General features: G+C 45.4%; 1 long non-coding RNA gene across 1 annotated transcript; it reads left to right on the top strand.

Annotated features, from left to right (window-relative positions):
• Nucleotides 1–7,279: 7,279 nt before the first annotated feature.
• LOC132712344 (uncharacterized) lies at nucleotides 7,280–13,040 on the top strand. The gene is made up of 3 exons (XR_015731809.1): nucleotides 7,280–7,403; nucleotides 9,574–10,385; nucleotides 10,492–13,040. It is a non-coding gene; the product is annotated as an uncharacterized LOC132712344 (long non-coding RNA).
• The last annotated feature ends 2,009 nt before the right edge of the window (nucleotides 13,041–15,049 follow it).

The raw sequence follows: 15,049 nt of genomic DNA, 5'->3' as shown, positions 1-15,049 counted from the left end.
TGGCTGCGCTATGTGTGGAATGCGGGAGGATCCTGTCCGGAACCGGCCTAGATGACTGTTCATACGCCAATGCAATGCAGGCCTTGATCCACCTGCCCACTGTAGCAGATGAGATCTTTGCACCCATTGACGCCGGGTTGAAGGAAACCAGCAATGCTTCAGACTTCCGGAAACTAGCCGTCCGACGGATGTAGTGATCTAGGGCCCTCCGCACATCCAACTTGTGCCAGCGCTGTTCTCGTTGGTCTCGTGGGGAAGGGCAGAAGTCCGGTAGCACAATCTCCTGCGCACAATGAAAGGGAGAATTTACTTTAGGGTTGAAGGAAGGATCCAGCCGGAGGACCACTGTGTTATCTCGGAACTGGCATAGATCTTGCCTGATTGATAGGGCCGCAATTTCTGACACCCTCCTGGCTGATGTGATAGCCAGGAGGAAGGCCACCTTGTACGACAGGTGTTTGATGGAGATCGACCCCATAGGCTCGAACGGTGGAGAGGTCAGCACTCTCAGGACCAATGGGAGCTCCCACGTCGGGTATCGGTGGACCGTGGCTGGCCTCAAGTTTGTGGCGCCCTGCAGGAACCCTCTAATCCGTGGATGGTGGGAGAGAGATGGGTAAGGTGCGCATGTGATCACCGTAGACAACGCTGCTGTCTGACGCCTCAAGGTAGCGGGCGCCAGGCCTTTGTCCAGGCCTGCCTGGAGAAATTCCAAAATGTTGTTAATTGTTGCCGAGGTGGGGTCGGCCTGGTGAGCCAAGCCCCATTGGCAGAACGCTCTCCACGTGGCTTCATAGATACGTGCAGTGGAAGGGCGTCTGGCTGCCTGGATCGTGCTGATGACATTATCAGGCAAATTGTCCTTCTTCATAAGGCCCCGTTCAAATGCCAGACGGCCAACTGGAGCCACTGGGGGTCTGGGTGGCAGACAGCCCCCTGGAATAGGACAATCTGTTGAGGGGGGATCACCCATGGTTGCTCTATGGAGAGGGCTACCAGGTCGGCGTACCATGGTCGACGGGGCCAGTTGGGCGCTACCAGGATCAACTCGGCCCTCTCTGCCAGGAGTTTCCTGACGAGCCGCGGTAGGAGCGGAATCAGCGGGAACGCGTACAGGAGCCCCCCCGGCCATCTGCACCGTAGGGCATCGTGATCCTCTGCATTGGGAGCTGGGTAGCGTGACACGAATCGAGGCACCTGAGCATTGGACTGGGTCGCGAACAGGTCGATAACTGGGGATCCGAATCGTGTGACTATCTTCTGGAACAGCCGGGGGTGGAGTTGCCACTCCGCTGGATCTATTTGTTCTCGGCTGAGCCAGTCGGCCCGTACATTGGCTGCTCCCGAGATGTGATCCGCCTTTATGGAGCGAAGATGCCTCTCCGCCCAACTGAATAGGGCTTCTGATTCGAACATCAGCTCCCGTGACCTTGTGCCCCCCTCCCTGTTCACGTGGGCCTTGGCCGATATGTTGTCGGTGAGGACTAGGATGTGCCGGTCCTCCACCGTCGAGCGGAATTGCATTAGAGCTAGCCTGATTGCCCGCAGTTCCAGTAGGTTGATACTGCAGCGGCGCTCGCTCTTCGACCATTGACCTTGTGCCACTAGGGTGAGAAGATGAGCTCCCCAACCCTGAAGGCTGGCATCTGTAGTTAGGACCAGCCTGTCCGGCTCCAGGAAGTCGCAGCCCTTGGTGAGAGCCGGGGATGTCCACCAGTTGAGGGAGTGCCGGACCTGCGGGGGCAGATGCACCTCAAGGACTGAGTCCGAGTTGCCTGCTCTTTGGAAGGGGAGCAGGAACCACTGGAGGGGGCGGGAGTGTCTGCGTGCCCACGGAATGATATTGAAGCAGGACACCATTTTCCCGAGTAGGCTTGAAAGGAGGAGCAGGGGAACCTTCTGCGAGGACAGGACCTGCTGAACCACTTCGACGATGCTCCGTGCTCTGTCCGGGGCTAGAAACACCTGGCCCTTGGTTGAATCTATCACGGCTCCCAGATGGAGTAGTCGGGTGGATGGGACCATCTGGCTCTTCTCGAAGTTGATGGTGAATCCGTGGTCCAGGAAGGCCTTTATGACTGCCTCCATATCCCTGGCTGCTTGGGTCAGCGAAGATGAAAGGACCAAGATGTCGTCGAGGTAACAGAGCACTCGTACTGGTATGGTCCTGAGTGTTGCAGCCACCACCGCCACCAGCTTGGTAAAGGTGCGGGGAGCTGATGAGAGTCCGAATGGCATCGCTCGATACTGGAAGTGTTGGCCCGCAAACTCGAACCTTAGGAATCGTCGGTGGTCGGGGTGAACTGGGACGTGCAGATAAGCTTCCCTCAGATCCACTGACTGCAGGAAGTCTCCCCTCCTCACGCCTGTCAGGATTGATCTGAGAGAGTGCATTTTGAACTTGGACTGACAGGTTCAGATGTTTCAAATTCAGTATGCCCCTCCAGCCCCCGGAAGACTTTGGGACCAGGAAGAGTGTGGAGTAAAACCCGTCCCGGTGTTGGGCTGGAGGCACCCTCTCTATGGCTCTGATGTCCAGAAGATGTGTGATCTCTGCGTTCATGAGCAGGTTGAGGTCCAGGGATGCCGGGACCTTGCAGCGTAGAAATCGTCTGGGCGGGGCCCCCATGAATTCGATAGTGAGCCCTCGCGAGATAGTGCGTTGCACCCACAAGTCCGATGATGAGCGGGCCCACTGCCGGTGGAACTGGAGCAGTCTCCCACCTATGGGGCCCCGCGCCTGGGAGTCACTTGCCCCTCCTGAAGGGCTTGAACCCAGATCCACAGGCTGGGCGTTTGGAAGGTTGTTGGTTCCTGCTGCGGTCCTGGAACTGTCGTCTGTCGTGATAGCTGCCTCCTCCCTGGAACATGGATCTCTGAGATGAGGACCCGCCTGGTCCTCCGCTGTTCCGAAAGGGCTGCCTCTGAGGATACGGGGTGTAGCGGCGTTCTGCACGACGAGACGATGACGGCAACACCTTCCTCTTGTCCTTGTCCTCAATAAGGACAGGATCTAGCGCTGCACCAAATAAGGATGGGGCCTGGTATGGGGCCGCTGCCAGCTTCCATTTTGCTTTGAGGTCTGCTTTCCAATGGCGAAGCCAAAACAGCCTTCTGGCTGTGACAGTGGAAGCCAGGGCCCTAGAAGCGAATTTGACCGAATTCAGGGAGGCATCCGCTGAATATTCTGTGGCTGCCACAATTTTGTTTATGTCCTGATGCAGCCTAGTCTCCTCGGGAGGCAGCCTCTCTTGAAGCTGCCTTAGCCAGATAAGTGTTGCTCGGTTGAAGAATGACGTGGCCGTTGCTGTTCTGATAGCCCATGCCACTGCCTGGTGTGATTTCCGAAAGGTCAGTTCTGCTCTCTTGTCCTCAGATCTGAGCCCGTCCAGGGCGTCGGTGGAGATCACCGAGGTGGAGGCCAAGGCGGCCACCGGCTGGTCCACTGAGGGGAGTGCTAAAAGGTCCTCCAGTTCGGGGGCCGAGCAGTAAAGTTTTTTATCCTGGCTGTTGTGGAGCCCCAGATACGCTCCCCCTTGAAAGAGTTGATCTTTTTCCGCTTCGGATGCAGAACGAGGGAAGCAAACCAACCGGGAGGTAATAATCAAAAATAAATAAAAAGCCTAAACGAACCTTAGCCAGGAAAGGAAGGAAAGGAAAGGTTGGGGAAGAAATTCCTCTGAGCTAAAATTTCTCAAACAGTTCTTGCCAGCAACTGAGTGACGACTGGGGATCATGGGATGGGAGGCGTGACTAAGCCACGGAAAGGATATGCAAATCTCACTCAGTTGTTGCCAAGCAATGAGGGACTAAACCCAGCTATGGATAGTGGGAGCAGCGCTCAGGAAAATGGAGTCGTTTTTGTGAAAGGCAGGAAAATGGGGAAGGGGATTTTCCTGTCTGTCATCCATTCCTCAATCTCAGCACGGACTGAGGGAAGAATAGTAGGCAGAAATATTCCCCTCCCCATTCTCCTGCCATTCGCTGCAAGGAGTGGCTGGGAGGGGAGGGGAGGGGAGGGGCCAGTGAGGAGCCCCTGGATGTGAGTGATGGTGAGTTGGCCACGCCCACCCAGTCATATGACCTCCCCCCCAACAAGCCATGCCCACAGAACTGGTAGGGGAAACAAGTTGTGCCTTGTGATTCTTGATGAGTGTATCTTGTCTTTTTATGTACACTGAGCGTATGCCCCAAAGACAAATTCCTTGTGTGTCCAATCACACTTGGCCAATAAAGAATTCTATTTGTATTCCTGAGAAAATAGCGTTTAAAGAGAGTGAAAGGCTATTTGGGCAGGGAAAACCCAGCCAGGTTTGAGGGATACATTATTAAAGTGGTCTAATTTACATATGTAAGGGGGGGGGTTGAGAACAGAGGGCAACTGGGAAAGAGGTTGCAGCAGGAAAGTTGGGGGACAGACAGGAGGGGCAAAGAAAAGGAGGGGTTGTTTGTGGAAGAGTTTGCAGTCTTATTTTGCAAGTAGTCCTCGGCTTACAACAGTTAATTCAGTGACCGTTCAGAGTTACAACGGCAAGGGAAAAAGTGACTTAAGACCAGGGGTGAAATCCAGCAGATTCTGACAGGTTCTGGAGAACTGGTAGTGGAAATTTTGAGTAGTTCAGAGAACCAGCAAATATCACCTCTGGCTGGTCCCAGAGTTTTGTTTTTTTTTAATTTGATTTATATGCCGCCCTTCTCCGGAGACACAGGGCAGCTTACAATGCGTTAAGCATTGTGGGGTGGGGTGGGAATGGGGATTTTGCAGTATCCTACCCCTGGAGTGGGGGTGGGAATGGAGATTTTGCAATATCCTTCCCCTGGAGTGGGGAGGGAATGGAGATTTTGCAGTATCCTTCCCCAGGAGAGGGGTGGAAATGGAGATTTTGCAGTATCCTACCCCTGGAGTGGGGGTAAGAATGGAGATTTTGCAATATCCTTCCCCCAGGAGTGGGGTGGGAATGGAGATTTTGCAGTATCCTTCCCCCAGGAGTGGGGTGGGAATGGGGATTTTGCAGTATCCTTCCCCTGGAGTGGGGAGGGAATGGAGATTTTGTAGTATCCTTCCCCCGGAGTGGGGAGGGAATGGATATTTTGCAGTATCCTTCCCCTGCCACGCCCACCAAGCCACACCCCCAGAACCAGTAGTAAAAAAAATTGAATTTAAGACCCTATATTTGCAATCGAGTTGGAGCCCTGACTGCTCCCCGGACAGACCATCTTCCGAAACACTGTAATTCGAAAACTTCTGTTGTTACTTTCACATTTTACTCTGCCAGAAATACAAATGGGAAGGGATTACTAAAGTGTCAGACAAGGCTCCGGGTGAAGCGCGAAGGAAGGAAGACATTTCCTTTAGGGAAAAGAGCGAGGGATGGAAGGGGAATGGGGGAGAGAAAGACCCAGCGGAGGGCAGGCGCTCCCCCTACTGGGAGAGCTCTGCTTCCTCCCTGCCTTCTTCAGGTCATCGTTTTTCTTTCTTCTTCGGAGGGGAGGGGGGCAGACGATTTCCCAGGGGGAGGAGAGCCTAAAGTGCCTGGTATTTAACAGAGAGGGAGGGACATGAGCGCCATCAAAGGGCAATACTGCTGCATTGGATGCTCCTCTTGGTCCTTTGGGCTGCGCGGGGGCCAATGCAGTGAGTTTCTGGAAGGAGTTGCCACCTGGGGGTGGGGGGAGGCAGCTGAAAGCGAGAGGGGGGAGGCATATCCTGCCTGGGTCTCTCCCCTACATTCCCCCCCCCTCTCAAGTTCCTTTCCCAGTAAGGTTAGTAACAGAGTTGGGACCTTGGAGGTCATCAAGTCCAACCCCCTGGTCATGCAGGAGACGTGTACTAGGGATTGGAACCCCCGACCTTTCTGATTGACAAGCTCTGATTTTTTTCAAGTCTATTAATGAACTGCACTAAGTATTCCCCCCCCTCTCATTTCAACAAATCAGCTTTAATTATTTTATGGCTGTTTTTGTACTTTTGTGTTGCTAAATCCATTTATCATTCTTTCCGCATTTGATGGTCACGGCTAAACCTCTATGGACCTCTATGGCGTTGTCTGTTGCACAGGAGCTAAACTGACAAAATAGAAAAGGAGGACTTGCCTAAAACGACTCCCTTCCCTCAGCCTCGATTAAAGAACTTTTGGTACTCCATTTGTCACCATTTCCCATTTTATATTTTTGAGGGAGGAGGGAAGATGAAAGGGAACATTCTGTGCGCCCCCCCCCAACAACACACACACACGCACGCAAAATGACAAGTGTTCTGTTCCCCAGGCATCTGGCTTCACTGGGAACAGGCAGTTTATTTTATTTATTTTATTTTATTTCCAATTTATATACCGCCCTTCTCCCTGAGGACTCAGGGCAGTGTACAGCCAGAATTAAGGACATGAAATACAAATATTAAAAAACATTAAAATATATATAAATTTGGCCCAAAAATTAAAAATCACAAACCAATTTAAAACTTTTAAAAATTTCTTCTTAAGCCAGCCCGGCTTGCTGGAAAAAGTGGGTTTTAAGGGCACGGCGGAAGGCACTGAGGTCTTGGATTCTCCTTATCTCTGGGGGCAACTGATTCCAGAGGGTAGGTGCCCCCACAGAGAAGGCCCTCCCCCTGGGGGTCACCAGCCTACATAGTTAAACTATAGCAAACAGGTTTTCATACAGATCATTTATTTGGGTATTCTTCAGAAACCATAGATTTACGATCATGTGAGTCACAGTGAGATTCATCCTTATATTCCATAATCTCTCCCATTTCCTAGTGTAAAATGATGGTAGATCTGTCCCCCTATTCAGAAAGGACCCTTCTCTCCTCCGGTGGCAATTCATAATGGCCAGGCTTTGTACTACAACCCAGGCAGAGCGCCTCAGTGACCAATCAGACACAGCCGTGGGTCACATGTCATGGATTACATTTCCCATAATGCAATCTCTCTCTACATCTCCCACAATGCAATCTCTTAAGGAGACAGCTCTTAATTCTTAAGGTAACTAATTCACTATCTGAAACAGCACAACAAGGTTACTAACAAACTGATCCGGTTTGGACGCATGGCTGCAAAATAGGCTGATATTTCTTTATTTCCAAATCTTCAAAGAGAAACAGCAAGGATGAAACCGCGGCTGCTGATTCCCAGTTCCTTCAAATGGCGGAACTTTAAAGGGAGAATGCAGGGAGAGGAGAGGCGGCAAAAAAAAGTGTTGGAAGGAAAAAAGGAGCCTTTCCCTTTAAGGATTGTTGGAAGGCAGAGCTTTCCATTCTTGAATTCAAAACTCCCGGCTGGGAGATTACTTGGAAAGGATTGGAGGTCAGCTGCTTGAGAGCAGAATTAGTTTATTGTTTATAGGAAGGCAGGCAAGAAACAAATACAAGCACAGCATTCTGAGGCTAGCCTGTTTGAACTGTAAGAAAAACCCCTTTTTATATCCTAAAAGGTCTTTTGATTTTTCTATGTGACCCTTTAAAGTCTTTTGAAATTCTTTTGATTTAGCATGTGAAGCCTTTGATGTGCGTGTGTGATTGTTTTATGGTGTTAAATCATGCTTTTTTTTTTGTGATTGGGTTCTTCCGTCCTGGATCTGGCAAAGAACTAATTGTTTTATAGTCCAATCTCTGTTTTTCCTAGCCCTTTGTAGTTGTTCGTTCCCTATAATTAATTTAATTTTTAACGTTAGTCTTAATTGCACTTTTAACTGTTAAATTATGAGATTTGGATTTAATTTCTTTTTAACTTTTTCATTAGATGTTTTTTTTTACTGTTGTGAGCCGCCCTGAGTCCAGCTGGAGATAGGGCGGCATATAAATCTCATAAAATAAAATAATAAAATAAAATAAAATAAAATAAAATAAAATAAAATAAAATAAAAAAAATAAAAAAAATAAAAAAAATAAAAAAAATAAAATAATAAAATAAAAAAATAATAAAATAATAAAATAAAATAAAATAAAATAAAATAAAATAAAATATAAAATAAAATATAAAATAAAATAAAATAAAATAAAATATAAAATAAAATAAAATAAAATAAAATAAAATAATAAAATAAATAAAATAAAATAAATAAAATAAAATAAAATAAAATAAATAAAATAAAATAAAATAAAATAAAATAAAATAAAATAAAATAAAATAAAATAAAATAAAATAAAATAAAATAAAATAAAATAAAATAAAATAATAAAATAAATAAATAAAAAAATAAAATAAATAAAATAAAATAAAATAAAATAAAATAAAATAAATAAAATAAAATAAAATAAAATAAAATAAAATAAAATAATAAAATAAAATAAAATAAAATAAAATAAAATAAAATAAAAATAAGTAAGTAAATAAATATTATTCAGTTTGCTATTACTGTGTTTTAGTGAATATCTCCTTTTCTCATGTGTTTAAAATTCAAATTAGTTTGGCTTGATTTCTTTTCCTTTTTGGCTGTTTGCCTTTTTTCTGTGTCCCATACCCCTTTGGCAGGCCCCTGTAATTTTGTCCTTCCTTTGTTGTGAAAAATAGGATGGCTTCAGATTCTTAGTGGCCCATTGATAAAGGTGGGGGCTGCTTATTTTCTTTTAGGGGAATTTCCCTGCTCTTTTAATATTTTTTTAGTTTCTTTTCTTTGTTTCTAGGAGAGGAGTGAATCATATCTTCCAGCACTAGTTTTGAGAAGGGAGGATGAGGACAAAGAGAAAGAGAGAGAGATACTGAGACAGAGAGGGAGAGAGAGAGAGAGAGAGAGAGAAGCCTGTTAAATATGAAAAAGGGGGGTCAAGCAGGGGTCTCCAAACTTGGCAACTTTAAGACTTGAGGACTTCAACTCCCAGCTTTGCTGGCTGAGGAACTCTGGGAGTTGAAGTCTACAAGTCTTAAAGCTGCCAAGTTTGGAGACCCCTGGGGTAAAGCCTCACCCACTGGTCCAATTTCCAGGCAGGAAATCGGAGGACTGTCATTGGCTGAGCTGCCTGGACAGCTCCCTTTAAAAGAGGGAGCTGCCAGGAAGCACACACGTTTTATCCAGGGGTGAAATGCTCCCGGTTCGGACTGGATCACCCAATCCAGTAGCGATAGTGGCGGGTGGTTCGGAGAACCGATAGCAAAAATCCCTGCACCCCTCCCCATGCCCAGCTGAGCCGCAGGATCATCAGAGGCTTTTTTTTAACTATTAAAAGCATTTTTTCTACAACCTCTTCCGACGAAAAAATGCTTTTAAAAGTAAAAAAAAAAAGCCTCTGATGATCGCGCGGCTCAGCTGAGATAGTCAGAGGCTTTTCAAAGCATTTTTTTTCTGCAGCCTCTTGGCCGAAGAGGTGGTTAAAAAAATGCTTTGAAAAGTCTCTGACGATCCCAGCTGAGTTTCCTGATTGGCAGAGGCTTTTCAAAGCATTAGAAAAAAATGCTTTGAAAAGTTGAAAAAAAAAATTGGCCACGCCCACCCAGTCACATTAAACCCCCCCCAGCCACGCCCACAGAACCGGTAGTAACAAATTTTACATTTCACCCCTGGTTTTATCCCGGTTTAGAATAAAGAGCTGTTTTCTCACGAGACTCTTCCTGCCTCTTCCCTCAATCCACTCAGGTGGGATCCTAGAAGAGGACAAAGAAGGACTGACCATCTGCGTGGCATCAGCGGCCATCTTCCTAGCAAACAGCAGCCTGCATCGGCCATTCCAAGATGACCACACATGCTCCACCAGCTCCTTTCAACCCTAATACCGAAAAATGGTCTTCCTAATATGGATCGATTTCAAATCTTTATGGAGGAGAATAATTTTCAAGATGTGTCGGACTCAAGGAAAAGGGCATTTTTTTCTATGTTATTGTGGGCCGCGAATTTACCGGATGGCTAGATCCTTAGCAGCACCAACCGATGTAAAGACCCTATCGTGGACAACACTTCAGAGCATATTAAACGATCATTATGCACCCTCGGCATCGCCACTCGTTAGCAGGCACCAGTTTTATCGCAGATGCCAACAGGAGGGTGAGACCATCAATGACTTTGTTGCAAATCTGAGGGAAATCGCATCTGAATGTGAATTTATCAATCTAGAAGAAATGATGTGAGATAGGCTCGTTTTGGGTCTGAGGGACCTGTCCCTAAAAAAACAACTGCTGGTGGAAGGGAGCATCACGTTTCAAGCCGCCCTAGACAAAGCCCAGGGAGCCGAATCCTCTGATAAATCCGCAGTGTCCATCAGGAAATAAACGGTGTCCGTCTCCCGCAAGGAGCGGCCGCCGGACAGCAAGATAACACAGAATCGGAAGAAACCACCAATGGGGAAGACAAAATTCATTGCATAAATTCCGAAAGGAAGGTAGGACATTCGGAGGCGGGATATAAACATTTCCATTCTGCCGGTTGCACGGGAAATCATCCCAGATTGGCATGTAAGTTTAAAGACGCCATATTTATTTATTTATTTATTTATTTATTTATTTATTTATTTATTTATTTATTTATTTATTGCAATTTATATGCCGCCTTTCTCCCTAGGGACTCAAGGCAGCTTACAAAATGACAACTTCAATACAAATCACAATACAATACAAAATTAAAATCAGTAACCCAATTAAAAAACGATTTAAAATTATACCAGTGTACCCCCAAACGGATCAGTTTAATTGGCGGAAGAGCCACGTCTTCAGCTTGTGACGGAAGGAAAGAAGGTCGGGGGCTGTCCTGAGCTCAGTGAGCAATCCATTCCAGAGGGTTGGGGCTCCCACAGAGAATGCCCTCCCCCTGGGGGTCGTCAGCCGACATTGTTTGGCCGATGGCACCCTGAGGAGGCCGACTCTGTGAGAGCGCACAGGACGATGGGGGAACGGTTAGAGATGGTCCTGCAAGTACCCCAGGCCTAAGCCATGAAGGGCTTTATAGGTGAGCACCAGCACCTTGAAACGTATCCGGAGTGCCACTGGTAGCCAGTGCAGCTCACGCAGGAGAGGTGTTACACGGGAGTATCTAGACGCCCCTGTAACTACCCGCGCGGCTGCATTTTGGACTAGTTGAAGCCTCCGGACACATCCCAAGGGCAGCCCCATGTAGAGGGTGTTACAGTAGTCCAACCTAGAGGTAACAAGGGCGTGATGCCGGCGATGCCAACGGAAGGGACATATAGCAGAGGCTTGCCGAGCAACCCAGCCAAGTTCCTTTCACCAGAGGCAACCAGTTTCCCCAACTCGGCCATTTGCCCCACAATCGGGTTTCCGGAGGAATAAGCGAAGAGAGGGCCAATACCCAGAAACGAGGGAAACCCACCAGACAACCGTGGGGCATTCCAATGCATGTGGAGAACTTCCATGTTACCATCCACACTGAGGGATCCCCGTGTCACATGGAATTGGACACTGGTTCGTTTTTCACCATCGTGTCCTGGCAGACCATTAAGGAACTAATCCTGAAAATGGAGCAGAAACACCTAAAGGCGCAGAGAATTATTTATTTATTTATTTATTAATTATTCGAATTTCTATACTGCCCTTCTCCTTTCGGACTCAGGGCGGTGAACAGCCAAAATAAAAACATTTATACATAAGGTACGATTAAAAATAGATTTAAAATAATTAAATTTGGCCCATAGTTTAAAATTTATCAATTTAAAATCCGTATCAAAATTTAAAATCAACCATAAAATCATAAAATCAAGAGAGACCGGCTAACTGAAAGAGATGAGTTTTTAGGGCCCGACGAAAAGTCCGGAGGTCGGCGATCACTCGTATCTCTGGGGGTAGATTGTTCCAGAGGGTAGGTGCCACCACAGAGAAGGCTCTCCTCCTGGGGGTCGCCAGCCGGCATTGTCTAGCCGACGGCACCCTAAGGAGGCCCTCTCTGTGGGAGCGAACTGGCCGGTGGGAGGCTATTGGTGGCAGAAGGCGGTCCCGTAAGTACCCTGGCCCTAAGCCATGGAGCGCTTTAAAGGTGATCACCAACACCTTGAAGCGCACCCGGAAGTCCACCGGAAGCCAATGCAGCTCGCGCAGGAGAGGAGTCACATGGGAGCGCTCAGTCGCTCCCATAATCCCCCGCACAGCCGCATTCTGCACCAGTTGGAGCCTCCGGGTGTACCCCAAGGGGAGCCCCATGTAGAGAGCGTTACAATAGTCGAGACGAGAGATGACGAGTGCTTGAGTGCTTGAATTATATTAAACGACTTCCAAGGAAAGCGTATTCCTGTTCTGGGAAGAGCATCCGTCCAAGTGAAATTTAAAGAGTTCAGCGAACCGTTGCAGCTGACCGTCGTGGAGAGCAACCGACCCTGCCTGCTGGGGGTAGAATGGTTCAGACCCCTGGGCTTGGGGGTGACCGGCATCCACCCTGTCCAAGGAGACCATCTCGAGAAGCTGCTAACTGAGTTTGGGGACGTCTTGGATGGGAATCTAGGCAAGTTATAAAGGAACCCCTATCTCTTGCAATCTAGACCCCAATGTTGCCCGTCAGAATAAAACCATAAATTCCTGGTCCTGCTGCCAGTTGGGTGAAAGGAAGGGGGGGAGGTCAAACTGAAAAAACACACAAAGGAGCTCCCCCCTGTCTCTCAATCCCCGTCTCTTCTTTTTTTTTTAAAATATTTTTTTTTATTTTAAAACAAAAACAAAACATAAAACCCTCGTCATTCCAAACAATTACAGACAGTGTGTCGATCAGTTAACATTCTTTTGTGCTTAATCCCATTTCCAAAGTACCAATTTGTGACAGATGCTTATTTCTCGTAAGAAAGAACTTCACATATTTTATCTTTGCATCAATCTCATATTTCATATTTCATCTCCATGTTTTATTGTCTATCCATTGCTAAAACAAATCCCATATCAGATAATATCGTTTATCTTCCTGTTCTCTAATTTCAAATGTCAATTTACTCATTTCAGCACATTCCATCATTTTCTTAATAACCTCTTCCTCAGTAGGTAACTTCGCTCCTTTCCAATTTTCAGCAAATACAATTCTAGCCGCTGTTAGAACATTCACAATTAAATATTGCAATTCTCTGTTATATGTTTCTGGTAAAATCCCTAATAAAAATACCTCTGGTTTAAAGTCAATGTGTTTCTATATCATTTTTTCCAACCACATGTGTATCTTAGTCCAATATCTCTTAGCTTCTACATATGTCCACCACATATGGTAGTATGATCCTGGAGTTTGATGACACTTCCAACATTTCTCCAATTTATTCTTGAACATTCTGGCTATCCTCGTCGGAGGTAGATGCCACCTGTAAAACATCTTATACAAATTCTCCTTATATGCTGTAGAAATTGTCATTTTATAATTTTGCACCCACAATTTTTGCCATTTCTCTAAATCAATACCATGACCAAAATTTTTCCCCCATGCTATCATTGGTTCTTTAACTTGTTCTTCTTCCAATTTTACCTCTAGCAAATATCCATATAATTTTTAATTACATAGTGATCAGAACCCATTAACATCTTATCTAAGTTAGTCATAACATTGTAAAAACTTTCTTAAGATCTTCTTCATACGTTCTTCTAGAACGTATTTGCCAATAAGAAAACCAATCCATCTTAAGACCTTGTTCTTCTAATTCTTGCTTCAATTTAAGTTCACCCTTTTCATCCATTAATTCATTATATCTAACAATTTGTTCCCTTCTAAATACTACTGAATATGAAAATGCTTCTATTGTAGATACCCAGACTGGAATTTTCAAATAATGTTGCTTTTTAATCTTCTTCCAATTCAGTAACAAAGCTTCACGTAACTGATGTCTTCTAAAATACTCCTGCATGCCACCCCATCAACAAATCATGCCCTTTTAAATTCAATAATCTAGTATTTCACAAAGTTTTCCATTCTTTAATCCACATCAAACTTGTTGCTTGATAGTAAAGTTCCCAATTAGGTAAACCAAAGCCTCCCCTCATTCTAGCATCTTGTAGCAACTTTAATTTTATCCTCGCCTTCTTTCCCTGCCAAATATATTTCAACACCTTTCTATTCAAGTCTTCAAAAAAGTCTTTCCCCAATTTAATTGGAATTGTCTGGAACAAATATAAAAGTCTAGGCAAAATATTCATCTTAATAGTGGATATCCTACCAATCAAAGAAAGCTGCAAATTTCCCCATTTCGCCAAATCTGTCCCTATTTGTTGCTTAAGTTTATTATAATTATTTTCTTTAAGTGTACTGCATCTCGCTGTCAAATATATCTCCAAATATTTAATCTGATTTGTAACTTGCATCTTGGATATCTCCATCAGTTCATCTTTTTGCTTTATCAACATATTTTTAGTCAAAATCTTCATTTTATCTTTATTAATTTTCAAACCAGCTACTTTCCCGAATTCTCCAATGTTCTCTTATCAATTTATTTATTTATTTTTATTTTTATTTTAAATTTGATTTATATGCCGCCCTTCTCCGGAGACTCAGGGCGGCTTACTGTGCGTTAAGCAATAGCCTTCATACTTTTGTATATTTATACAAAGTCAGCTTATTGCCCCCACAAACTGGGTCCTCATTTAACCTACCTTAGAAAGGATGGAAGGCTGAGTCAACCTTGAGCCTGGTAAGATTTGAACCTGCAGAAATTGCAGGCAGCTGTGTTAATAACAGGGTGCATTAAACCACTGTACTACCAAGGCTCCATTTATTGATGTTAGTGGTTCTTCAATAATAAATACCAGATCATCAGCAAATGCTTACAGTTTATATTCTTCTCTTTGAATTCTCATGCCTTTTATATCTTTTTCTTCCCTAATATTTCTATTTAAGACTTCCAATGTCAATATAAACAACAGTGCGGACAGTGGGCATCCTTGTCTAGTACCTTTTTCTATTTCAATAGAATCAGTCAATTCTCCATTTATCATTACATTTATCATCACACACACACACACACCCGTCTCTTCTTTTTAACCAACTCCCGTCCAGGTGCTGCTGGAAGGAAGGAGCGAGAAAGCAGAGTGGGTGGGTGTGTGGATGTGAAAGAGAGAGAGACAGACAGACAGACAGAAAAAGTGTGGGGAATGGCGAGCGTTGCAGAGTAAGCAAACTTACAAAAAAGGGCGCTCTCTCTCACACACAC

This window comes from Pantherophis guttatus, chromosome 2 (assembly GCF_059756535.1).
Source record: "Pantherophis guttatus breed Tessera chromosome 2, ASM5975653v1, whole genome shotgun sequence".
In the NCBI taxonomy this organism is placed as follows: domain Eukaryota; kingdom Metazoa; phylum Chordata; class Lepidosauria; order Squamata; family Colubridae; genus Pantherophis; species Pantherophis guttatus.
The sequence above is the reverse complement of the archived record's forward strand: the minus strand, read 5'-3'. Positions and strand labels throughout refer to the sequence as shown.